Source organism: Phyllobates terribilis, unplaced genomic scaffold, assembly GCF_046119375.1.
Source record: "Phyllobates terribilis strain yellow unplaced genomic scaffold, ASM4611937v1 Scaffold_9__5_contigs__length_417890890, whole genome shotgun sequence".
NCBI lineage: Eukaryota > Metazoa > Chordata > Amphibia > Anura > Dendrobatidae > Phyllobates > Phyllobates terribilis.
In genome coordinates this window covers 169,065,763-169,092,355 of record NW_027362769.1, presented here as the reverse complement: position 1 = coordinate 169,092,355, position 26,593 = coordinate 169,065,763, and the positions used below count along the sequence as shown (strand labels likewise).

General features: G+C 51.7%; 1 protein-coding gene across 1 annotated transcript in view; it reads left to right on the top strand.

Annotated features, from left to right (window-relative positions):
• The window catches only part of LOC141161856 (uncharacterized), a 46,971-nt gene that overhangs the window by 7,070 nt on the left and 13,308 nt on the right, over positions 1 to 26,593 (top strand). The window lies entirely within an intron of this gene.

Below are 26,593 nucleotides of genomic sequence, written 5' to 3'. Positions count from 1 at the left end.
CATCTAGCTCGGAAAATAATTTTGGGCATAGTAGTAGTGTGTGGTACTCATTGTATTAGGCCATCTATACCAAGCTCCACCTACTTTGAAATTAATAATAATTTTTAGCTGCATCTTGCCTGTAAAATAATTTTGGGCATATTAGCAGTGTGTGGTACTGTTACGGTTTGAGTGATGAAGACTCGACAGTCCCACGGTTTGCAAGTTAGAACTGTTAGATTCACTACGTGCACCACTGGTGTTTTGTGGAAAAGCACATGTAAGATTCTACAACAGCCTCTGCTGATACTCCTGCATGCGTGAATCCTTTTCTATGGCAGGAATTATTTCGGCAAATTTACTTTTGCACCGGGGATCTAAGAGTGTGGCACTGGCAACCCAGTAGTTGGGATTACTTCGAATTCTGACAATCCAAGGGTCATGTTGCAGGTAGTGCAGCAAGAAGGCACTCATGTGTCTTGCGCATCCAGGAGGACCAAGTCCTTGTTGTGTTGGTAGCAAGGTAAGAATCATGCTTCCTTCCTCTGCCCTCTCCCCCCAACCTCACACAACAGAAATGTGATCGAGGTCTCCCTCATCTGATGAGTCTTACATGCCCATCGCCAGTTCGTCCTCCACTTCTTCCTCGGCTCCTGCACCTTCCTCAACAGTTTGGCTGCTACCATGCGCCCTGGTTAATCCCTCTCCCCCACCCTCCTATGCCTGCCGCCTTGGTGCTGCCGACCGTCTGGACCTTGGAGATGTTATCCCTTCTGCATACGACTCCTCCTCTACTTCCTCCACCTCCTCTTGTCCCACCACCTGACTCTGAATTCTGTTTAACGTGTGCTCCAGCATGTAAATCACCGGAATAGTCATGCTGATAATGGCATCGTCAGCACTAAACATCTTCGTCGCCATTTCAAAACTGTGCAGAAGGGTGTGTGGCGCCCCTGAGGGTTCAGTCACCACAGAGGTACTGCATCTCACCCAGAGGTGTGGTATCTCACCCTCAGGTAAGGAAGGAGTATGGCTCGGGACCCTAACACCTGCATCCAACACATACCCGCAGTGGGGGTAGGGCGAGATTGCTCATAAGGGAGAGCACAGTCCCAGGTCCCTAGCTGGCGGGAGGGTCCTATGTAGTGGGTGTGGGTGGAGAAAGCAGCTTAGGGGAGCACATGACAGGGAGAGTATAAATAGGAAGCCATCTTAGAAAGAGCAAGCCAGTCAGAGGAGGAGAAGTGACAGGAGCAGAGGCTCTGCATGAGCTCTGCTCCGGAGGTGGGCCTAGCCTGGGAGGCCCAGGACTGAAGGAGAGAAGAGAGGAGTGGGAGCAGGAAGGCTCCAGGAACCGAAGGGACCCTAGGGGTATGAGCCGTGCAGAAGGCCACCCGTACGCCCGCTGCTACCAGGAGGTAGAGGGGTCAGGCCAGATAAGGGGAACCGGTCCCTCAACTAGCGGAGAAACAGCAAGGCTCAACTAGAAACCAGAGGCTGCAGCATTTCATGTACTGCAGGCCAAAGTCCACACCAGTCTCACTAAGAAGGTAGCCACATAGCACCCAGGGGACGGAACACACGTCGCCCGCCAAGGCACGAGGATACCGGATAGAAGTGTCACTGGGTGTGAGGTGCAGGGAGAAGGCCAGAGAAAGGACACACAGAAGGGGGTCCTGCTAAGTACTCCGGAGCTATCTGGGGGTGGACTGATCCCCTCACTGAGTACGCACAGCACGACGGGGGAGATTGCTCTGGTACCTGTAATCTGGACTGCAACAACTGTGAGTAAAGATCTTGGGATTGCATCACACGGACTCTGTGTTCATTACTGACTTCCTGCACTACAACCACCATCATCCACCCACACTGCCCTGAAGCTACACTCTTCCTGTGGGGAGTAATAATAGCATTGGTGCAAAACCACCAGCTTCAGAGGACTGTTCCGCAGCAGCGGCCCCTTTGGCCGCACTCCACAGGTGGCATAGTCGGACATTATAAAACCCATATATACAAATTACCCTTCGATTGACCGCCCTGGGTCACGGACCGGGTCACTGCCACAGTGACTACAACCCCCAGCGTCTACCGGCCCAGCTCCGGGTACCCCATGGCCCAGGGGGCACGTCAACTTCATAGGTCCCTGATCTGAGACCACTCCTGCAGCGTGATTTGCCCCACCTCTGGATCTCGTTGGCCCAGGCTATACGTCAGAACGTATTGCACCAGGGCTTGTCGGTGCTGCCACAGTCGCTGCAACATGTGTAGAGTTGAATTCCACCGTGTTGGCACATCGCATTTCAGCTGGTGAACTGGCAGGCCCAACGACTTCTGTAGAGATGTAAGTCGTTGAGCTGCGGGATGCGAACGGCGGAAGTGAGCACACAGCGACCGTGCCCTCTGCAGAAGGCCATCTAGTCCGGGATAGTGGGCTAAAAATTGCTGGACAACCAGGTTCAACACGTGAGCCATACAAGGCACGTGTGTGACATTGCCCCGGCGAAGGGCCGCACCCAGGTTTGCAGCATTGTCGCACACGGCCTTCCCTGGTTGCAGGTCCAGTGGAGACAACCATTCAGGAAACTGGGTCTCCAGAGCTGACCACAACTCCTCAGCTGTGTGACTCACATTTCCCAGACATTTCAAAGTAAACACCGCCTGATGCCGTTGAGCCCTGCTGCCAGCATAGTAAGGAGGTGTGCAGGATTCCTTCTGCGCAGTTAGAAAGAGGGTGGCATGACCAGACAGGCTTTGGGTGCAGGTGGAGGACCGAGGGGAGGTTGAGGAGGCAGAAGCAGTGGAGGAACTTCTAGATAAAGAGGATTGACGTACAACTCGTGGGGACGGCAAGACTTGGACAGCAGCCCCTTGTCCTGCTGTCACCATAGTTACCCAGTGCCCAGTCAGCGACATGTAACGCCCCTGTCCATGCCTACTCGTCCAAGTGTCTGTGGTGAAATGCACCCTGTCACACACAGAGTTTCTCAAAGAAGCGGTGATGTTGTGTGCGACATGCTGGTGGAGCGCAGGCACACCTTTCTTTGAGAAGTAGTGCCGACTGGGCATCTGGTACTGGGGCACTGCGACGGACATAAGGTCTCCAAAATCCTCTGTGTCCACCAGGCGGAAAGGCAGCATTTCTGTAGCCAACAGCTTGCAGATGGTGAAATTCAACCTCTTAGCTTTCTCATGGCTAGGAGGAAATGGTCTTTTACTTGTCCACATCTGAGGGACCGAGGGCTGGCCGTTGTGCTTAGACGGGGTTGAGTAGGGTGTCCCCGGCAAACTGCCGGTCTGTGAGGAAGATGCAGGCGGAAAAGTTAGGTTGGCTTGATCCAAAGGTGGTGCTCTCGATGTCAGAGAGCGCTCAACATCAGCTGGTGTTTCCACTTCCAAATGAAATGATGACTTGCCAATCACACTGGCTGTTGCGGGTAAAGAGGTGGCAGGTCTGCGTCCAAAAACATGTGTGACTGCTGTCACCCCAGTCACAGAGGATGAAGAGGCCGCGGATGCACAAGATGGGGCAGACGGTGGTTGGCCCGGCCCGCTAGGCCGCATTGTAGCACAGTGAGCTTCCCACTGCAACTTATGCTTCATATCCATGTGACGGTTCATGCATGAAGTACTCAAACTATGGATTTTTTGGCCTCTACTTAGCTTTGGGTGACAAATATTACAGATAACACGAGTTGGGTCATCCTTATCGATCTGAAAAAATGCCCAGGCTATGCAAGGCTTAGAGCCCATGCGACCTGAAGAGCCACTATGACTTGTGGTCAGAGGCAGAGTTGTGGTTGAGGATGCAGTTGTTGACGTGCTTCCAGTACTCCATCTCTGTCCAGGAAGGCGCAACCTAACCTCGTCGTCAATAGCATCTGTGACGCCCAGCTGCGCTTGGTATCACAGATCCTAGAAGAGTGCATTGATGGAATCCTCCACAAGAGGCCCCCATAAACATTCACACATCTCCACCTTCCACCTCAGACCAGCAGAGGGAGCCCGTTAGGGATATAAATAGGGAAGGTGGAGCTAGGCAGTTCAGTTCCTCTGAAGAGTTCCTGCAGTAGAGAAGCCTAAGAGAGGTCAGTCTGCAGTGGAGCTCAGTCTAGTCTAGAGAACTCAGTTAATAGTTCAGCAGTGGAGCACGAGGCTCCTGCTAGCTAGATTCAGGGAGCCCAGTTAGAGCTTAAGGTGTGCCCGCGCCATAAGATTGGTGAAGCGCGGCAAGCTGCCGTTAGTGTGTATAGCCTAGTGAGGGCCCAAGCAGGCCGAAGGCGAGTGGAGAGTTAGTACATAGGGGACAGAGGAGCTTAACCAGCTCACCCCACTCAGGTTGACAGGTTACTGGGAGGGGCTGGCGAAGACCCAGCGGTCATGGTCCACATTGGCACCAATGACATAGTGAGTGGTAGATGGAGGGTCCTTAAAAATGATTTCAGGGATCTAGGTAGGAAACTTAGGGCAAGGACCTCCAAGGTAGTTTTCTCAGAAATACTACCAATCCCGCGAGCCACACAGGAGCGCCAACGGGAGGTTAGGGAGGTGAATAAGTGGCTAAAGAGTTGGTGTAAGGCAGAAGGGTTTGGGTTCATGGAGAACTGGGCCGACTTCGCGGTCGGCTACAGGCTCTACCGTAGGAACGGGCTGCACCTCAATGGGGAGGGTGCAGCCGTGCTGGGGAAGAAGATGGCTAATTGGTTGGAGGAGTATTTAAACTAGAGACGGGGGGGTGGGAACCAAGGAAATAGGTGGGATGGGAGGCAAGCAAGGGGGAAGGGGATAAGTGAATATAATGAGGGTGGAGAGGGGGGTGGGGATAGCACAGTTAGATCATTAGAGAAGAGTAGGATGCTAAATAACCCCAAAGTTTTATCTTGCATGCTGACCAACGCAAGAAGCCTGACCAATAAGGTGGATGAGCTACGGGCGCTTATATCGGAGGAGAGGTATGACATCGTAGGTATAACAGAGACTTGGCTAGACGATAGCTACGACTGGGCGGTAAATTTATTAGATTATAGTTTATTTAGAAGGGACCGGAAACAGGGGAAAGGCGGAGGAGTCTGCTTATATGTAAAGTCATGTCTAAAGCCCAGACTAAGGGAAGATATAGGAGAGGGAGAAGAGGGGGTCGAGTCCATGTGGGTAGAGATAGAGGGAACTAAAAATAATAATAAAATATTATTGGGGGTCTGCTATAAGCCACCAAATATAACAGAGGAGAATGAGAATCTGCTATTAGGACAAATAGACAAAGTAGCAAAACATAATGAAGTGAATGTAATGGGGGATTTCAACTACCCGGATATTGACTGGGAAACTGAAACCTGTAGATCTCAGAAAGGAAAAAGGTTCTTGACAAATATTAAGGATAATTATCTCTCCCAACTAGTGCAGGAACCAACGAGAGGGAAGGCCGTGTTGGACTTAATATTGACTAATAGGCCTGATAGAATAACTGAGGTACAGATAGGGGGGCACCTAGGTAATAGCGACCATAATATTATCAATTTCAAAATGCCCTTCAGTAGGGTTATCAATAAGGGAACAACTAAAACATTAAACTTTAGGAGGGCGAAGTTTGACCAGCTGAAAGAAAGCCTTCAACTTATTGACTGGGACAAAGTTCTTAATCAAAGGAATACGAATAGTAAATGGGAAACCTTCAAAAGAATTCTGAATACTCAGTGCGAGAGGTATATACCGTATGGGAATAAAAGGGCCAGAAACAAGAGGAAACCAATATGGTTGAATAAGAACGTAAAAGGGGCATTAAATAGCAAAAAAGAGGCATTCAAGAGATTAAAAAAGGAAAACAGCAAGGAGGCACTAATGTGTTACAAGGAAAAAACGAGAACCTGCAAAAAACAAATAAAAATAGCGAAGGAGGAAACAGAGAGACGTATTGCTAGGGAAAGTAGATCAAATCCCAAACTGTTCTTTACGTATATAAATAGTAAAAGGATTAAATCGGATAATATTGGACCGATAAAAAGTGATGAAGGCAAAATCATAGAGAAAGATGAGGATAAAGCTAATCTATTAAATAAATTTTTTTCGTCAACTTTCACAAAGGAAAAAGAACTAACAGGAGAAATGAGAAGTGACAAACTTAATCCTCGACTAAGTATGACAAATCTAACCCAAGCTGGGGTACAGAAACGCCTCAGTAACATTAAAATAAACAAATCACCAGGACCTGATGGCATACACCCACGGGTACTAAGGGAACTAAGTAATGTGATAGACAGACCGTTATATCTTATATTTAAGGACTCTGTTGAGACTGGTCTGTACCACTTGATTGGCGACAGGCGAATGTAGTGCCAATATTCAAAAAGGGAGCGAAAAGTGACGCCGGAAACTATCGGCCGGTGAGTCTGACGTCCGTAGCATCTTGATGCTAATAATCTATTAACCCCGAACCAACATGGATTCATGAGGAATCGCTCCTGCCAAACAAACCTGATTGACTTCTACGAGGAGGTTAGCTCTCGATTCGATCAGGGGGAACCAGTGGATGTCGTGTATCTCGACTTCTCAAAAGCGTTCGATAGCGTGCCACATAATAGGTTGGTATACAAAATGAGAGTGATGGGGCTGGGGGAAAATGTCTGCAAGTGGGTAGCTAACTGGCTAAAGGATAGAAGGCAGAGGGTGGTTATAAATGGAATATACTCAGAATGGGTAAGCGTCACTAGTGGGGTACCACAGGGGTCTGTACTAGGCCCAATGTTATTTAATATCTTTATTAACGACATAGTCAACGGGATAAATAGTAAAATATCAATATTTGCAGATGACACAAAGTTATGTAAAACAATTAATACAAAAGAGGACAGTGCAGACCTACAGAGGGATTTGGATAAGCTGGGTAGGTGGAGCATTAAATGGCAAATGAGGTTTAACGAGGAGAAATGTAAGGTCATACATATGGGAAGGAAGAATGGAAGTCACCAGTACTCACTGAATGGGAAATCATTGGGGAATTCAGAGATGGAGAAGGACTTGGGCATCTTGATTGATAGCAAACTAAATTGGAGTGCCCAAAGTCAGGCCGCTGCTGTAAGGGCAAACAGGGTAATGGGATGTATCAGAAGAGGTATAGCTGCAAAGGAGGAGAACATTGTTCTTCCACTGTACAAAGCACTGGTCAGACCACACTTGGAATACTGTGCTCAGTTATGGGCCCCAATATATAGAAAGGATATAAATGAGCTTGAAAAGGTACAAAGGAGGGCAACAAAATTAATAAGGGGAATGGAGGGACTGCAATACCCAGAGAGGTTGGCAAAACTAGGACTATTCAGCCTGGAAAAAAGAAGGTTGAGGGGGGACATAATAAATGTGTACAAATATGTTAGGGGACAGTATAGAGACCTTGCCCGGGATTTGTTCAAAAGGAGGGATATTACGGTAACAAGAGGGCATTCACTAAGACTGGAAGAGAAAAGGTTTCAGCACCAGCATAGGAAGGGGTTCTTTACGGTAAGAGCAGTGAGAATATGGAATTCACTGAGTGAGGAGACGGTAATGTCAGATTCACTAAACCAGTTCAAGCGGGGACTGGATGCATTTCTAGATACCAGGCAGATTTCAGCATATACTTAAAAATAGAATAAAATAGTAAGTTGATACAGGGATTTATTCTGACTGCTGGTTTCAGAGTCAGGAGGGAATTTTTCCTCAGGTGAAGATTGGCCAAATCATTTGGGGTTTTTGCCCTCCTCTGGATCAACTTTAGCAACTACGTAACTTACAGGTCGAACTTGATGGACGCAAGTCTTTATTCGGCTTTACTAACTATGTAACTATGTAACCTCGAAGCATTTACCAGACACCGGATCCGAGCTTGCCGGGATCTCTATGACCCAGTAAGTCATAACTGGAATCCCTGGAGAACTATAAGTCCCAGGATCGCTAAGGTGCTGATACGTAACAGAGCCAGGAGACGTTTAGGCCCCGCATACTGGGAGCGTGAACTCCAAGACAAGGCACTACCACAAGGTCAGCCAGCGCAGGACAGACAAAGTTAGGCCTAGCTCCAGGCAGGTCAGAAACTTACTACGCAGAGGCAAGGAACAGGAGGCCCTACACCCGCTCATTGGGGAGGATCCTGATATGCACCCTTCACCCTACAGTGCTCCGGGATGTGCCTGAATTTCCACCAGTAAAAGGTACTGAAGTGACTACCGTGTCCGTTCCCGTTCTTGCTCTGACCCAGCTGGGTCTCGCCTGTCCTGCATTCCCCCTGCATACGCTTTTCTGAGGCCTAGTTCCACCTGTGGGGAGCTATACCATCGAGCTGCCTTATCACCGGCCTCAGTGGACTGCTGCAGCGCTAGTGCTTCTCACCAGATATCACAGGTGGCATCACGAACTCTTATAAAATTAACAATTATCCACCCTTTTAAAGAGTGACCCCAGGGTACGGGCCCAGGAGCCGACCACCGCGACATCCCCAAGGCCAGGCAAAGGCCCGGGTACCGAGTCATCCCCATCCCCTGGGCTAGTCACATCCTCCTCCACCTCCTCTGCTGACCTCATCAACTGGCTGACTGTGGGTTGACAGTAAGTGGGATCTCCAACCTCGTCATCTTCACACTGTGTGTTCTCACACCCGTCGTCCTCAGAGCCAACCTCTTCCTGCCCTGACCGAAAAGTCAAGTTGTCGCTCCAATCAGGTATTTGAGTCTCATCATCGTCTTCATCATTGTCTCCACCAACAGGAGTTACAGTTTGGGAACGAGGGTCTACATTATGCTCAGAACCTTCTTCATCTGGTCCTGGATCCGACTCATAAAGATTCTGGGCATCAGTGCAGATCATTTCCTCGTCTGGATTAACAGAAGCTCTGGAGCAGACCTCCGTTTCCCAGGCTATAGTATGAGTAAATGTGTCACCCTGGCCTGGATGCCACAAGTGTAAATAAAGCTGTGTCTGAGAGCAAGGGGGAGGTTCTCTAGTCAGGGGAACATTAGCATGCAGTACCTCCTGTCTCAGGCCAGTAGGGGGAGCAGGCTGCCCCTATAAAAGCTGGTGCTGGGGGCAGGGTTAGGGAGAACTTGATGGCCTGTCTCAGCATTGAGACTTGTCCCAGAGCAGAGCAGGGACAGAAAGTTGTATTGCACCTAAGAGGAAGTGTGGCAGGAGGAGAGCCACAAGCCAGAGACAAGAGGCGAAGAGAGCCTGTCTTGGCAGAAAGAGGACTTAATTTACCAGACTTTGGTGTCTGAGGCTGGGAGGATTCCACATCCTCCAGCAGAAAGGAACCCACGTCGCAGGTCATACAGGCGAGAATACACGGAAAGCTCGGAAACGTGGGCTGTTACCCTATAACGAGGAGATAGCCAGAAGGAGCGCAGAAAGCACGGTAGGCCTACACCCTCACCCTGACCAGGGCCAATTTCCCCGTTGCTCTCAGACATCCAGGTCCCCTCCTAGCTGGGACTGTTTGTGGATCAATTTACCTGTTCTAGTAAAGACCCTGGACTGCAACCTGTTGTCTGTGTGCTCCTTGCTCCTCCAGCACTATCAGCACTGGGACTCTCACTACCATCACTCCCAACATCCACTACACTGCCCTGGGGCCGCACTCTTCCCGTGGGGAGTCACACCATCCCAGCTGCATACATCATCAGCCTCAGCGGTCTGCCTTGCAGTGGCGGTTCCTAATGACCGCAATCCACGGGTGGCGTAGTCGGACATTATCAGCAGAACGTAGCAGACTACCATTGGCCTGACCACCCTGAGCCACGGAACCGGGTCGCCACTACTACCCCCATCGTCTCCCTATTGCCCGGATCCGAGTGCCCCACGGCCCAGGGGGCGAGTCATAAACAGCTGTGCAGACTCAACCATCTGCGTTACCCCATACTCAGATGGGCAGCTGGAGACTTGGGAGCTGTGAGGAAGCAAGTGCGATTGGGGTGACACCTCTGAGGACTGGAGTATTTGTGATGTTGAAGTTGAGGTGGAGGAGAGCCCACTTGAAGGAGCACTTGATATCCGTTGAAGCACCTGCTGTTTTTGTGCCTCATCTGGAATTTGTAGCGATGGGCGTGTCCTTAAGAAAGGGATCGTATCACATTGTCCACGAAAAGAAGTAGACATCTTAGTTTGGCTGGAAGATGGTCTTTCTTCTGCAGATGTTATTCCCCCCCCCACCGCGGGGGGCTCGACCCACCAGCGGACAGGCACCGGTATTGGGAGAGGTGGGCTGGCCGTCAGGGTCCACCGCGGCTCTGGCACAAACCCGGCGACACGGAGGTCGCATGGGCAGGAACGGACTGGCTGTGTTGGCTTCGCACTCCAGCGTAGTCCCTCTTCCCCCTCACGCCCGTAACCTCAAAGGGATGTGACTCGCCGCCTGGGCCGGGCTTCAGTGCGATGATGGGGGTAGTAGTGGCAACCCGATCCCGTGGCTCAGGGTGGTCAGACCAAATGCTGTGGCAGTCTATTTGTAGAGCTATGAATGTCCGACTACGCCACCCGTGGATTGTGGTCAGGGATGACCGCCGCTGCAAGGCAGACCGCTGAGGCTGGTGTTGGTGTGCAGCACAGGGATAGGATAACTGGGAAGAGTGTAGCCTCAGGGTAATGTAGGTGGATGCTGGGGGTGATGGTGTAGGCCGCAGTAATAAGAGTTCAGAGTCCGCTTCAAACAGTCCAGGGTCTTTATTGTAGGTATTACTACTGACCCAACAGGAGTACTGGGCAGGAATGGGCCTGGGTGTCTGAGGGCATTCGGGCGAGCCCCACTGGTCAGGGTGAGTGTGAAGGCCTACCGTTCTCTCTCTGCCCTTGCTGACTATCCCCCTTTTCATGGTGTAATAGCCCACGTCCCGGAGCTGGCCGTGTACTACGCCTGTATGGCTTGCGACTCGGGCCTTAGGTACCTTTTGCTTTTCCGTGCTGTACCGGTCCCTCTGTGTGGTGGAGCCTCCAGGCTTCTTAGGCCAAGGGACCTGAAATCCCTTGCGGGTTGGTTATCTGCTGCAGGGCTTGCAACCCTGACAGCCTCGGACCCCAATGTCCGGTGGTGATTCTCTCAGCCAGGACCGGCTCTTGTCGCCTCTGTCCCTGGCTCGCAGCTTCTCCTCTGCCTCATGGAATCCTTGGCTACAGCTGAACTGTCCCTCCTTCTCTGGGACTAGTCTCAGTCTTGAGCTAGGTCATCCAGTTCTCTCTAACCATGCCCTCAGTTCCAGCTTTTATAGGGGCAGCCTGCTCCCCCTACTGGCCTGGGACAGGAGGTGCTGTATGCTAATTGTCCCTGACCAGGGAACCTCCCTCCTGCTCTCAGACACAGCCTTTAATATTTGTGGCATCCAGGCCTGGGGTGACACATTCCCCCCTAGTAAAATTTAGTATTCCGGGACTAAACAGGAAACACAAATACAGGGTATAAATACGCACAACCAATAAACATCAACAAATACCAGCACAATTTGAGTTCTTAAGGTCCCCCCCAGGTGGGGGTCTGTCCTTGCCCCAAGTCCTTGACAGTCTTTATTCATTCCTTTGGTTAGGCTCCGAACATATTTACAAGGAAGTCCCGGTTACTCAAAGTTCATAACCTGTTAGTCCATATATCTAGAAAAACTGTGAAAACAATATTAATAACCAGGGTACAAACATAACACATTAAATATACAGTACAGACCAAAAGTTTGGACACACCTTCTCATTTAAAGATTTTTCAGTATTTTCATGACTATGAAAATTGTACATTCACACTGAAGGCATCAAAACTATGAATTACCACATGTGGAATTATATACTTAACAAAAAAGTGTGAAACAACTGAAAATATTTCTTATATTCTAGGTTCTTCAAAGTAGCCACCTTTTGCTTTGATGACTGCTTTGCACACTCTTGGCATTCTCTTGATGAGCTTCAAGAGGTAGTCACCGGAAATGGTCTTCCAACAATCTTGAAGGAGTTCCCAGAGATGCTTAGCACTTGTTGGCCCTTTTGCCTTCACTCTGCGGTCCAGCTCACCCCAAACCATCTCGATTGGGTTCAGGTCTGGTGACTGTGGAGGCCAGGTCATCTGGCGTAGCACCCATCACTCTCCTTCTTGGTCAAATAGCCCTTACACAGCCTGGAGGTGTGTTTGGGGTCATTGTCCTGTTGAAAAATAAATGATGGTCCAACTAAACGCAAACCGGATGGAATAGCATGCCGCTGCAAGATGCTGTGGTAGCCATGCTGGTTCAGTATGCCTTCAATTTTGAATAAATCCCCAACAGTGTCACCAGCAAAGCCCCCCCACACCATCACACCTCCTCCTCCATGCTTCACGGTGGGAACCAGGCATGTAGAGTCCATCCGTTCACCTTTTCTGCGTCGCACAAAGACACGGTGGTTGAAACCAAAGATCTCAAATTTGGACTCATCAGACCAAAGCACAGATTTCCACTGGTCTAATGTCCATTCCTTGTGTTCTTTAGCCCAAACAAGTCTCTTCTGCTTGTTGCCTGTCCTTAGCAGTGGTTTCCTAGCAGCTATTTTACCATGAAGGCCTGCTGCACAAAGTCTCCTCTTAACAGTTGTTGAAGAGATGTGTCTGCTGCTAGAACTGTGTGTGGCATTGACCTGGTCTCTAATCTGAGCTGCTGTTAACCTGCGATTTCTGAGGCTGGTGACTCGGATAAACTTATCCTCAGAAGCAGAGGTGACTCTTGGTCTTCCTTTCCTGGGGCGGTCCTCATGTGAGACAGTTTCTTTGTAGCACTTGATGGTTTTTGCAACTGCACTTGGGGACACTTTCAAAGTTTTCCCAATTTTTCGGACTGACTGACCTTCATTTCTTAAAGTAATGATGGCCACTCGTTTTTCTTTACTTAGCTGCTTTTTTCTTGCCATAATACAAATTCTAACAGTCTATTCAGCAGGACTATCAGCTGTGTATCCACCAGACTTTTGTACAACACAACTGATGGTCCCAAACCCATTTATAAGACAAGAAATCCCACTTATTAAACCTGACAGGGCACACCTGTGAAGTGAAGACCATTTCCAGTGACTACCTCTTGAAGCTCATCAAGAGAATGCCAAGAGTGTGCAAAGCAGTCATCAAAGCAAAAGGTGGCTACTTTGAAGAACCTAGAATATAAGACATATTTTCAGTTCTTTCACACTTTTTTGTTAAGTATATAATTCCACATGTGGTAATTCATAGTTTTGATGCCTTCAGTGTGAATGTACAATTTTCAAAGTCATGAAAATACAGAAAAATCTTTAAATGAGAAGGTGTGTCCAAACTTTTGGTCTGTACTGTATACACTGTGCATTTAGATCTTCCAGCGAGCTGGTATTTGACCCCTAGTGCTCTGGGTTGACCTCCGTAACCCACTGTCTGGTGGTGGTCTAACCTGGCTTTCCCCACTAGTATTAAGGGTACAGCTACTAGCTGGGTTTACAGGCAGGGCAGGCAGCTGTCTGCGGGTCCTTAGACTTACCGCAGGCATGGCAGGCTCACTTTCATCAGAGGGTTGACTCTCCTGGGCTGCTGGCAAGGGTTCTTCTGCCTCTGGGGCTGCTTGTTCTTGTTCTTCTGTAGGCTCCTGCTGGGTAGGCTGAAGGAAGTGTAGGACGGGTACCACTATCGCGTCATTTATCCGAGTCCAGGTCCGGGGGAACTCTCCGAGAACTGTGCTGATCATTTCTTCCTTGTCCTCTGCGGGTTCAAGGTCATCTTGATCTTCACTTGGACTCTGTAGCTGCTCAGGGCACCGTTTTAGGTGGTCTCTGGAGACGGTGCTAGTGGTTTCTCCTCCATCCTTGGTAATCACACATACCTTCGGGTTGTTGTGGTCGGACTGCAGTACTGTGTACGGGTCTCTCTCCCACTGGTCGTCCAGCTTGTGAAGCCTTCTCTTCCGCTTCAGGACCTGCTCTCCACGCTCCAGGGGACCAGCAGGGGTGTGTTGGTTGAAGAGCCTCTCTTGCTTTTCTCTTGCTTGAGCCAGACTCCTCTCCACACTCTCCTGTACCTTCTTGTACTGTAGCCGCCATTCCGTATCCCAGTCCGCATCAGGGGAGGTGTCCTCGGGTGTCAGGACTCCCATCTCCAGGTATATCGGCAGCTTACCTGGTCTTGCTCGCATCAGGTAAGCCGGGGTGCAATTTGTAGCATTCACCGGGATATGGTTGTACAAGTCAATCAGGTCTGGCAGCTTCTCTGGCCACAGGCTGCGTTCTTCCAGGGGCAACGACTTGAGGAGATCAATGACGATATTGTTCATTTTCTCACACAGCCCATTGGTTTGTGGGTGGTAAGGCGTTGTCCGAATCTTCCTACAGCCGTAGAGGTTGCAGAACTCCTGGAATACTTCAGCCTCAAACGCTGGACCTTGATCTGTCAAGACCTGTTCCGGATACCCGTGTGGACGGCAGAAGTATTGCTGGAAGGCTCTGGCCGCTGTTTGGGCTGTCAGGTCTTTAACAGGAACCACCACCAGGAACCGGGAGTAATGGTCCACAATCGTGAGGGCATAGATTTAGCCGGACCGGCTTGGAGCCAACTTCACATGGTCCAGAGCTACCAACTCAAGAGGCTGCCTGGTGACGATGGGCCTCAAGCGTGTATTCTGGCTGGTACGGTCCTTTCTTCTGAGGTGGCATGGGCCGCAGTCCCTGCTCCACTTCTCTATGGCCCCTCTCATACCGATCCAGTAGAACCGCTCTCTCAGTAGGAACTCCAGTTTCTTCCACCCGAAGTGTCCCGCTCTGTCATGGTAGGCCTCCAGGACCATTGCTGCCTCTCGCCTTGGGACCACTACCTGCCAGGTCAGCTCATGCGTCCGGTGGTTGACGAGCCTTCTGCACAGCTTACTCTCGTAGAGGAATAGCCTGATTTTCTCCTTCCATATCTGCTTGGCTTCCTCTGGAGCGTCCGGGCCAGGGCTAGCGTCTGCCTGGGTTAACAGGTCTTTCACCAGGCGAACTGCAGGGTCACTATCTTGCGTTTCAGCCCAGCCATGGTGAGGTAAGGGGATGAACATGACGGTGGTTAGGTCTTTGTTTTTTACCCGGTGAGAATACTGAGTGGCCCCACACCAGTGGAACGCAGGGAGCTCTATTTCCTCCGAGTTTTTTTCTCCTTCGTAGGTGAGGCATTCTTGATAGGGCGTCTGCGTTGGCGTTGGTCCTGCCTGCCCGGTATTTGATTGTGAAGTCATAATTGGATAGCCGGGCCATCCACCACTGTTCTAGGGCACCTAGTCTTGCATTGTCCAGGTGTGTCAGCGGGTTGTTGTCCGTGTACACAGTGAACTTTGCGGAGGCCAGGTAATGCTTAAACCATTCTGTGATGGCCCACACCACTGCCAAGAATTCTAGCTTGAAGGAGCTGTAATTCTCCGGGTTTCTTTCAGTGGGCCTCAGCTTCCGGCTGGCGTACGCGATCAACCTTTCTCTGCCCTGCTGGTTCTGTGACAGTACGGCTCCCAGCCCCACATTGCTGGCGTCTGTGTGGAGGATGAAAGGCTAGCCATAATCGGGGTAGGCCAGGATCTCATCCCCCATGAGGGCCATCTTCAACTGGCGGAAGGACTCCTCTTCCGGCTTGTCCCACTTGAAGGGTAGCTTTTGACTTCTGGTCTTGGATTGACCTATCAGGAGGTCCTGCATTGGAGCTGCCATCTTTGTGAACCCGGGGATGAACCTTCGGTAGTAGCCTACCAACCCGAGGAACTGCCTCACTTCTTTGATGTTTGAGGGGCTTGGCCAGCTCTTGATTACTGTGACCTTGTCGGGGTCGGGGGCTACTCCTTCTGCACTCACCACGTGTCCCTGGTACTGTACCTTCGGCTTTAACAGATGGCACTTAGAGGGTTTCACTTTCATGCCATAGCCTGCCAGGGCTTCGAACACCTCAGCCAGGTGTTTCAGATGGTCCTCGTAGGTCTTCGAATAGACGATCACGTCGTCTAGGTAAAGTAGGACCGTCTCGAAGTTTCGGTGCCCTAGACAGCATTCCATCAGCCTCTGGAAGGTCCCGGGTGCGTTGCAGAGCCCGAATGGCATACAGTTGAATTCGCTCAATCCCATCGGGGTGGTGAAGGCGGTCTTCTCCTTGTCAGCCTCTGCCACAGGAACCTGCCAGTACCCGCTAGTAAGATCCAAAGTAGAGAAGGAGTTAGCTGATTTTAGTGCGGCTAAAGACTCCTCTATCCTAGGTAACGGGTACTCGTCTTTATGGGTGACACGATTGATTTGTCTATAGTCCACGCACATTATCATGGTACCATCTTTCTTTTTTACCAGAACCAAGGGGGCTGCCCAGGGGCTACAGCTGTCTCTAATGACCCCGGCTTCTTTCATTTCTCTCAGCATGCCCTTTGCGTTCTGATAATGTGCAGGGGGTACAGGTCTGTGTCTCTCTTTTATTGGTGGGTGGCTCCCCGTGGGGATGTGGTGTTCTACCCCTTTCACTCTGCCGAAGTCTAGCGGGTGCTTACTAAAGATTCTCTCGTACTCCTGAACCACCCGGTAGACTCCTTGTTTTTGGTGCGAGGGAGTGGAGTCAGCACCCACGTGGAGTTTCTGGCACCAGTCCTCCTTGTGTTTCTGGGAGCCATTATCCTCCACTGGTGGAGATGGAGGCAAGGGTTCCACGACCCTGATAGCATTGTGCCCGACGGCAAACAATTTGGCTAGTGTAGCGTACCGGGGCAAGTGTACTTCCCTTTCACCGATGTTTAAGATCCGGACGGGCACCCTTCCATGGCGGACATCAACCACCCCCCGGGCTGTCAAAATGGTGGGCCTGCTGTATGAGTACACGGGTTCTACCATGGCTTGGTAGTCTCTCCCTCTTAACCCGATTGCAGTCCGACACCAGATCATCATTTCGCTTTTGGGAGGCATGGCAATGGGGAACGGGTCCCTCATCCTCACGCTATCGATCTCACCACCAGACAGTTCTACCTGTTGCCATCTCATCAGGGCTCTTATCTCTTTCTGGAGGACCCTCTGTTGGCTGGAGCTCGCATTCATCGCCACCTGCTGCAAAATCACAATTACTTCTGAAAGACAGTTTTCAATCACATTAGTACCCAAGGTTATTTTAGGGTGACTTTCACGACGGTCAATGTCCACAATGATCACTCTCTGTGCCGGCAGTTCAACCTTACCAATCTTGATGGTCATCTCTCTGAACCCCACGTGCGGCACGGGTTGGCCATTGCTGGCGATGATGCTTAAGTCATCGTCTGGAAAGCGGGTTATGTCAGCGTCACTCCAGTACCGCTTGAAAAGTACGTAGGGGATGGTAGTCACTTGAGACCCGGTGTCCAGCAGTGCACTCATGGGGATACCGTCCAGCACTATGAGTAAGACCGGGCGTCCCCCCACGTACTTATCGCGCCAATTAGATGGGCCTGATGACCTTATGCCTGGGGGTTGGCCCTCTGCCCCAGGTCGGACCCATTTAAAGTACAGTACCTGGCTATGTGTCCTGGCTGGCTGCAACGGCGGCAAATCGGCTGTCCATCCTCGGTGTAACGGTCGGCGGGCCTCCCTCTGAACGACGGGATCCTCCTCTGTCGACGCCACGGGACATCCTCCGGACTGGAAGCCAGCTTGATTGGTCTTGATGGTTCCATCTGCAACGACTGTACGGTCCTGGTCAATGCAGCCACACTCTTGGTTAATTCTTGGACCTGATGTTGCAGGTTGGCAGGCTGGGATGAATTTAGGGCCTGCGCATCAGCCCCCACAAGGTCTGCGGGGTAGGGCGCCGCCTCCTGGTGGTAAGTGATGGCAGGGTGCCGGGAAACTACAGCGCCACCTGGTGCGGGTTCTTGGAGCACCCGGATGGCCCTATCTTTGAACTGCGCAAAAGTCAAATCGGGGTTCTGTAGGGCCATGAGGCGCAGCTGGGTTCTGTGGGCGCTGGACAGCAGACCTTCTATGAACTGGTCAGTCAACAGTTTATTGGTGTCCTGCACGCTGCCAGGGTCAGCTTGTTTAATTGCTCCCAGAGCTTCTTGCAGGTTCAAGGCATAGTCTCTGATACTATCTTGGGCTCGCTGCTTACAGCCATAGAACCGCATTTTGATCTCTGCTCAGGTACGGGTATCAAAGGTACTCTGCAGCCGGGTCAGAATGTCCTTTACAGTCCTTTTCTCCTCATCTGACCATGATTTCACTTCCCGCTGGGCTGCACCGGTTAGCTGCCCCGTCAGAATGCTCACTTTCTGTTCTTCTGTCAGGGGATAAACTTTAAATAAACTGTGAGAAACCAAAGACAAGAGAAATAACCAAATAAGTAGATGTATAAATCGCATAGTGCAAAAATAATAATAAATAATAAAGGGTATTTAGTTAACATAATTTTGATCAAAATAATGTGAAAGCCATCCCGCACTTCACGGCAACCCTCATTGGACAGTCCTAACTCTAATATTAAAAACCTTACCATTTGTCAAGTGACATACATATGGACAAGGGCAGAGAGACTGGATCCCTGGTGTAAGCATAAAGCCGAAGCAGAATGAGCGCCTCAGCCCAGACAAAGGGCGGCCACACCCTTTTATATGCACTAAAGCATACTGACTGCAAAGAAAAAACCTGAAGGTCTGAACTGAAACGTAAGTTGATGTGCATGCAAAATGTAAATGCATGCTCACACAAGACCATTAAACAGAGAGAAACCAAAGACAAGAGAAATACCCAAATAACTGAAAGTAAATGTATAAATTGCATAGTGCAAAAATAATAATAAATATTAAAGGGTATTTAGTTAACATAATTTTGATCAAAATAATGTGAAAGCCATCCCGCAACTTCACGGCAACCCTTATGGGACAGTCCTAACTCTAATATTAAAAACCTTACCATTTGTCAAGTGACATACATATAGACAAGGGCAGAGAGACTGGATCCCTGGGGTAAGCATAAAGCCGAAGCAGAATGAGCGTTTCAGCCCAGACAAAGGGCGGCCACACCCTTTTACATACACTAAAGCATACTGACTGCAAAAAAAAAACCTGAAGGTCTGAACTGAAACGTAAGTTGATGTGCATGCATGCAAAATGTAAATGCATGTTCACACAAGGCCATTAAACAGAGAGAAACCAAAGACAAGAGAAATACCCAAATAACTGAAAGTAAATGTATAAATCGCATAGTGCAAAAATAATAAATTTGATCAAAATAATGTGAAAGCCATGCCGCCACTTCACGGCAACCCTTATGGGACAGTCCTAACTCTAATATTAAAAACCTTACCATTTGTCAAGTGACATACATATGGACAAGGGCAGAGAGACTGGATCCCTGGTGTAAGCATAAAGCCGAAGCAGAATGAGCGTCTCAGCCCAGACAAAGGGCGGCCACACCCTTTTATATGCACTAAAGCATACTGACTGCAAAGAAAAAACCTGAAGGTCTGAACTGAAACGTAAGTTGATGTGCATGCAAAATGTAAATGCATGTTCACACAAGGCAATTAAACAGAGAGAAACCAAAGACAAGAGAAATACTCAAATAACTGAAAGTAAATGTATAAATAGCATAGTGCAAAAATAATAATAAATAATAAAGGGTATTTAGTTAACATAATTTTGATCAAAATAATGTGAAAGCCATCCCGCACTTCACGGCAACCCTTATGGGACAGTCCTAACTCTAATATTAAAAACCTTACCATTTGTCAAGTGACATACATATGGACAAGGGCAGAGAGACTGGATCCCTGGTGTAAGCATAAAGCCGAAGCAGAATGAACGTCTCAGCCCAGACAAAGGGCGGCCACACCCTTTTATATGCACTAAAGCATACTGACTGCAAAGAAAAAACCTGAAGGTCTGAACTGAAACGTAAGTTGATGTGCATGCAAAATGTAAATGCATGTTCACACAAGGCAATTAAACAGAGAGAAACCAAAGACAAGAGAAATACTCAAATAACTGAAAGTAAATGTATAAATCGCATAGTGCAAAAATAATAATAAATAATAAAGGGTATTTAGTTAACATAATTTTGATCAAAATAATGTGAAAGCCATCCTGCAACTTCACGGCAACCCTTATGGGACAGTCCTAACTCTTATATTAAAAACCTTACCATTTGTCAAGTGACATACATATGGACAGGGGCAGAGAGACTGGATCCCTGGTGTAAGTGACTCACCCCCTGGGCCATGTTGTGCTGCGTTGTGCATGCGGGGGATACCCGGAGCCGGATCCAACGGGGGTTGTAGTCTCCGAGTGGCGGGGACCCGGTCCGTGCCCAGGGTGGTCAAACCGACGGCAATCTATTTGCAATGTTGTTATAGAGTTCGACTACGCCACCCGTTGATTTGCGGTCACAAGGCCGCCGCTGCAAAACAGTCCGCTGAGGCCGGTGGTATATATGTGCAGCTATGGTGGTATAACCCCCAACGGGAGAGGTATAGCCTCAGGGCAGCTGGGGCGGGAGAAGGGAGTGATAGTGAGAGTGTTCCGGTACCTATGGTGCTGGTGGTGCGATGGAACACAGAGACTGATTGCGGTTTTCAATGCTTTACTCACAGTTGTTATTAACGTCAGTCCTGCAGGTGATGACGACCCGAGTCGTGCTGCATCCACCAGGTGCGGGACTCGGCCAACTCCCAGGCAGTTCCAGAGCGTGGTCCTGAGCTCCCCTCTCCTCCTTCCTACTGGCCGTCCCCACCAGGGATCCACCTTTGTCCGGCTCCCTCGGGCCTTCTGGTGGTGAAACCTTTCCCGGCTTCCCTGACCCTATACGTGGTTTGCCTTCCTGGTGGATATGGCGAGGGGTCGCGCCAAAACTTGTCCACGACCTCCGGTTCCTGGCTGAGGATATTTGGCCTCCACCAGTTTGGGATCCGGTACCCTGTTCTGCCAACCCTTCACCCGTTAGCTCGTGGGATCTCAGGGTTCCCTCTTCTCTTGCGTCTCTGGGCCTCTCCTGGCGTTTCTGTTCTTTCTCCTTCCTCTGTCTCTCTGCTTCAGGCCTCCACTCCAGGCCTGACTCTGGAGCTGGGCCCGGACTGAGCCACAGCTCCCTGTCAGCTCTCTCTGGCTGAGCTCCTCTCTTTAACAGACCCTGATCCAAGATGGTGCCCACCTTATATACTCCCCTCTGACACCCGAGCCCAGGTGACTAGCACCCAATGGGCTCCTACCTATGCCCAGAGTCCCTCCCCTCTCTGCTCCTACACCACTGGGATGTTCCTCCCCCCCCCCCACTCCAGCCGGGGACAGAAGCTGTCGTACCTGCACATCTATCTGGTGGGAGTACCGTTGGTCTGTCCCCCGGAAATGGGGTGAGTGTAGTGCATGCAGCTAACTGAGCTCAGTTCCACACTCCATCCTTACCCGGGAGTGGAATACCACACCTCTGGTTCGAGGTGCAATACCCCTGTAGCAGCCGAGTCCTCGGGGTGCTACATTCCCCCCTGGTAAATCACAGCACGTCCTCGGGCTGGAAAAGAGCAAAACAATATAAAACATACAATAATTTTAAAGTGTACACTTGCATGTAAGACATATTAACTGAAAACTCATCCCTTTATGGGAGGTACTCTGTTCTTCTTAACGTTACAGGTATAAAACATTACGAAAACATTATCAGACTTTCTGCACACACTTATAAAATACCATTAACTCTTTTAGCATCATATAAAACTTTTTCATATAAAACATTCTTGACCAACACGTTCTTGATCTCCGGCCACCGTGCAACTTGTGACCAGGTAAAGTGCAACAGTCACTAATTTCGTGATAGAAAAACAGTTCTTATAAAACCAGTAGGGGGCGCTTTAAGAAGCGCAACTATTTACAGGGTGACCGCTCTCAGTCCTCGGCCAGTGGGGAATAAGGAAGTGGCTGCTCACAGTCCTCAGCCTGGTTAGGGATAGGGGCACACAGGAAACAGTTCCACGCTAGTCCCAACGGGGACCACACTCCAATTAGCAACAGGTCAGGTACCCTGACGGGTAACTATGTACAGTTTCAGTTACCGTTCATTAGTAACGACGTCCTCCTGCTCCTTCCTGAGGGTAGTCTTCAGACCCGTCCGGGTCCTCTTGGTCTTCCTCATCCTGCAACTCCTCCTCAGTCAGCCGGTGTACGTGGAGTGCGTACGGTCCTTTAGCACACTGATGCCGGGTGAAGGTGACCACATCACCCGGGTAGAGGTCTCGTCCACGGTGTCCCTCCGGCAGGTGGCTCTCGACATCCCTGCGGGTGACAAAGACGTCGCCGGGGGTTCGGTGGTCTCGGATAAAGCCCCAGCCGTGTTCCAGTTGAAACTTTATTACGGTCCCGTTGGCGCGGGGACCGTGGGCCGTACGGGGGTTTCGTCGGGCCCGGCGTTTCTGCTCCGCGCTTTGGACCTGCAGCTGTTCCTCGCGGATCCGCCTCTCTCGCCGTTCTCTCCCAAAGACCTCTAGCTGTTGACGGCAGCACTCCTCACGCCGGGCTGCGGCCGCCCGGGTCTCCTTGGTGAACCCCATGAGGTCCTCACCGGTCGGGTCCCATGCGAATTGGGCGTCCTCCAACGGGAGCGGGACAATTTTGGCGGGCGCCGGTGCCGGGATCAGAGGCTCACACAGGGGTCGTTCCCTCCGGAGTCGGGGGTTGATGTACTCCGGTGGCCACACAAAGGGCAGCCCGTCCGGGCTAGTATGCTGCGCGAAGAGATCTTCGCCTAGAGGCAGCACTGTGGAAGTTGAGGGCGCTGGGGCAGCGGTGTCCGGAGGTACCCGGCCTTGCGTCCAGGCCGGAGGCATCCTCTTTGGGTCCAGGTATGGCACCTTTGGAGAGGAGGGCGCCGTGGGGGCAGCGGCGCCCGGATGCACCAGGCCTTGCGACCAGGCCGGCGGCACAGTGGAGGTAGAGGGCGCTGTGGAAACCGCGGCGCCCGGGGGTACTCGGCCTTGCGCCCAGGCCGGTGGCACTTCCTGTTTTGCCGCGCTCAGGGTCAAGGGGCGTGGCGTAACAGAGGGCGTGACCGCGGCTCCTGCCGCTTGAGGCCTAGTTGGGAGCAGTGGCGGTGCGGCAACGGGCTCGGTGAGTATGACTTCGGGCTCTGCGACGGGGAGCTGGGGCAGGCTTACGGCTACTGGGCACGGGGTGATGACGTCCCCATTACCTGCTTCCATCCTTGCAGCTCCCTCCACGGCGTCGTCTCCGGCCTTCGTCCCTCCTGCACCATCCTCAGGGGCAGACATGCCCCACGTTGCGGGTGGCGTCTTCTTCTGGCGGGTTCCAGCCTGCTGGGCCATCTCCCTTCTCCATTCGGCCAGTGCTTCTTGCTGTACTCGGGCCATCTTCCGGGCCAAGGCCTCCAGCGCGGTCTGTGCACGCTCCCGATCTCTGGGGAGTTGTGCCAGGATCTCCACCAGGCCTTCTGGGGTGGCAGCCTGCAACAGGCTCCGGACCACGGGGTCGGTGCTGCTCGACTCTCCCTCCATCTCCGGGTGTGATCTGTCCAGACTCCTCCAGGCCGCACCCATCTTCTCAGCTTTGTTCTCTCTCCGCCCCCATTGGGAGTGGTCCCGGGGCAACTTGGTGACTGTCAGTTTCAGGGGCAGCCCCCCCACTCTGATGGACATCTCCATTATTGTAGCCTCGGCTGGTGGGGGCGGTCTCTTCCTTTGGCGCCACTCTGGGGCCATGCCCACGATGGGAGGTGGTCTCTTGCCACCCTCTGGCACGCCCATAATGGCGTCCGCTCTGCCAGGGCGGGAAACCTTCTCAGATGGCGGGAATCGTCTCCTGATGGCGGGAAACCCCGCGGATGGCGGGTAAAGGCTGCAAATGGCGGGCAAACGGCGGGAAACGACTCCGGACGGCGTCCGATGGCGGGAACCCTCCAGAATTGGCGGGAGACTTCTTTTTGAGGTACATGTTAACTTTTCTTCAGGCACGCAGTACCCGGTGGTTGCGGGCACGTTATCCTGCCGACTAAGCCAAAGTTGACTCACCCCCTGGGCCATGTTGTGCTGCGTTGCGCATGCGGGGGATACCCGGAGCCGGATCCAACGGGGGTTGTAGTCTCCGAGTGGCGGGGACCCGGTCCGTGCCCAGGGTGGTCAAACCGACGGCAATCTATTTGTAATGTTGTTATAGAGTTCGACTACGCCACCCATTGATTTGCGGTCACAAGGCCGCCGCTGCAAAACAGTCCGCTGAGGCCGGTGGTATATATGTGCAGCTATGGTGGTATAACCCCCAACGGGAGAGGTATAGCCTCAGGGCAGCTGGGGCGGGAGAAGGGAGTGATAGTGAGAGTGTTCCGGTACCTATGGTGCTGGTGGTGCGATGGAACACAGAGACTGATTGCGGTTTTCAATGCTTTACTCACAGTTGTTATTAAAGTCAGTCCTGCAGGTGATGACAACCCGAGTCGTGCTGCATCCACCAGGTGCGGGACTCGGCCAACTCCCAGGCAGTTCCAGAGCGTGGTCCTGAGCTCCCCTCTCCTCCTTCCTACTGGCCGTCCCCACCAGGGATCCACCTTTGTCCGGCTCCCTCGGGCCTTCTGGTGGTGGAACCTTTCCCGGCTTCCCTGACCCTATACGTGGTTTGCCTTCCTGGTGGATATGGCGAGGGGTCGCGCCAAAACTTGTCCACGACCTCCGGTTCCTGGCTGAGGATATTTGGCCTCCACCAGTTTGGGATCCGGTACCCTGTTCTGCCAACCCTTCACCCGTTAGCTCGTGGGATCTCAGGGTTCCCTCTTCTCTTGCGTCTCTGGGCCTCTCCTGGCGTTTCTGTTCTTTCTCCTTCCTCTGTCTCTCTGCTTCAGGCCTCCACTCCAGGCCTGACTCTGGAGCTGGGCCCGGACTGAGCCACAGCTCCCTGTCAGCTCTCTCTGGCTGAGCTCCTCTCTTTAACAGACCCTGATCCAAGATGGTGCCCACCTTATATACTCCCCTCTGACACCCGAGCCCAGGTGACTAGCACCCAATGGGCTCCTACCTATGCCCAGAGTCCCTCCCCTCTCTGCTCCTACACCACTGGGATGTTCCCCCCCCCCCACTCCAGCCGGGGACAGAAGCTGTCGTACCTGCACATCTATCTGGTGGGAGTACCGTTGGTCTGTCCCCCGGAAATGGGGTGAGTGTAGTGCATGCAGCTAACTGAGCTCAGTTCCACACTCCATCCTTACCCGGGAGTGGAATACCACACCTCTGGTTCGAGGTGCAATACCCCTGTAGCAGCCGAGTCCTCGGGGTGCTACATAAGCATAAAGCCGAAGCAGAATGAGCGTCTCAGCTAAAGTCAGTTAATGTATGGGATTCCCCTGAGTATTGGGGCAGCCAGGCCGCTCCGGGGATGTAGGGCATATAGAACGGCATCACCGCTGCTGCAGCCAAGCTGGTGGTAGAAGGTCCCTCCGCGTCCGTCATCTTCCTCCCCCCTAGTTAACCGTGGCCTACCTTCCGTTGATCCTCTTCCGTAGGCCGCGGCTCCGCTGGTGCTGCTCCGGGCGAGGACCTTGCGTCGCGTCCTGGTGACGTCAGCGTCGCTCTCTCTCCTTCCAGGACCTTGCGCAGCGTCGGTGTGTAGGGCGGGGCTTCAGGTCTCGCGCGGTTTGGACGTCCACGCCCCTCTTCTTCCCACGCGGTGTCCCGAAGATGGCGCCCGTTGGCGGGAAAACGGCTGAAGATGGCGGGAAAATGGCTGAAGATGGCGGGAAACGGCTCCGGATGGCGGGAAACTTCACTCAGGTAAGTACAAAGTCTTTTTCAGGCACGCAATACCCGTTTGTGGCGGGTTGGTCACAATCCTGCCGACTACGCCAAAAGCTGACTCGCCCCCTGGGCCGTGGGGCACCCGAAACCGGGCTTCAGTGCGATGATGGGGGTAGTAGTGGCAACCCGATCCTGTGGCTCAGGGTGGTCAGACCAAATGCTGTGGCAGTCTATTTGTAGAGCTATGAATGTCCGACTATGCCACCCGTGGATTGCGGTCAGGGATGACCGCCGCTGCAAGGCAGACCGCTGAGGCTGGTGTTGGTGTTCAGCACAGGGATAGGATAACTCCCCACGGGAAGAGTGTAACCTCAGGGCAATGTAGGTGGATGCTGGGGGTGATGGAGTAGGCCGCAGTAATAAGAGTTCAGAGTCCGCTTCAAACAGTCCAGGGTCTTTATTGTAGGTATTACTACTGACCCAACGGGAGTACAGGGCAGGAATGGGCCTGGGTGTCTGAGGGCATTCGGGCGAGCCCCACTGGTCAGGGTGAGTGTGAAGGCCTACCGTTCTCTCTCTGCCCTTGCTAACTATCCCCCTTTTCGTGGTGTAATAGCCCACGTCCCTGAGCTGGCCGTGTACTTCGCCTGTATGGCTTGCGACTCGGGCCTTAGGTACCTTTTGCTTTTCCATGCTGTACCGGTGCCTCTGTGTGGCGGAGCCTCCAGGCTTCTTAGGCCAAGGGACCTGATATCCCTTGCGGGTTGGTTATCTGCTGCAGGGCTTGCAACCCTGACAGCCTCGGACCTCAATGTCCGGTTGTGATTCTCTCAGCCAGGACCGGCTCTCGTCGCCTCTGTCCCTGGCTCGCAGCTTCTCCTCTGCCTCACGGACTCTTTGGCTACAGCTGAACTGTCCCTCCTTATCTGGGACTAGTCTCAGTCCTGAGCT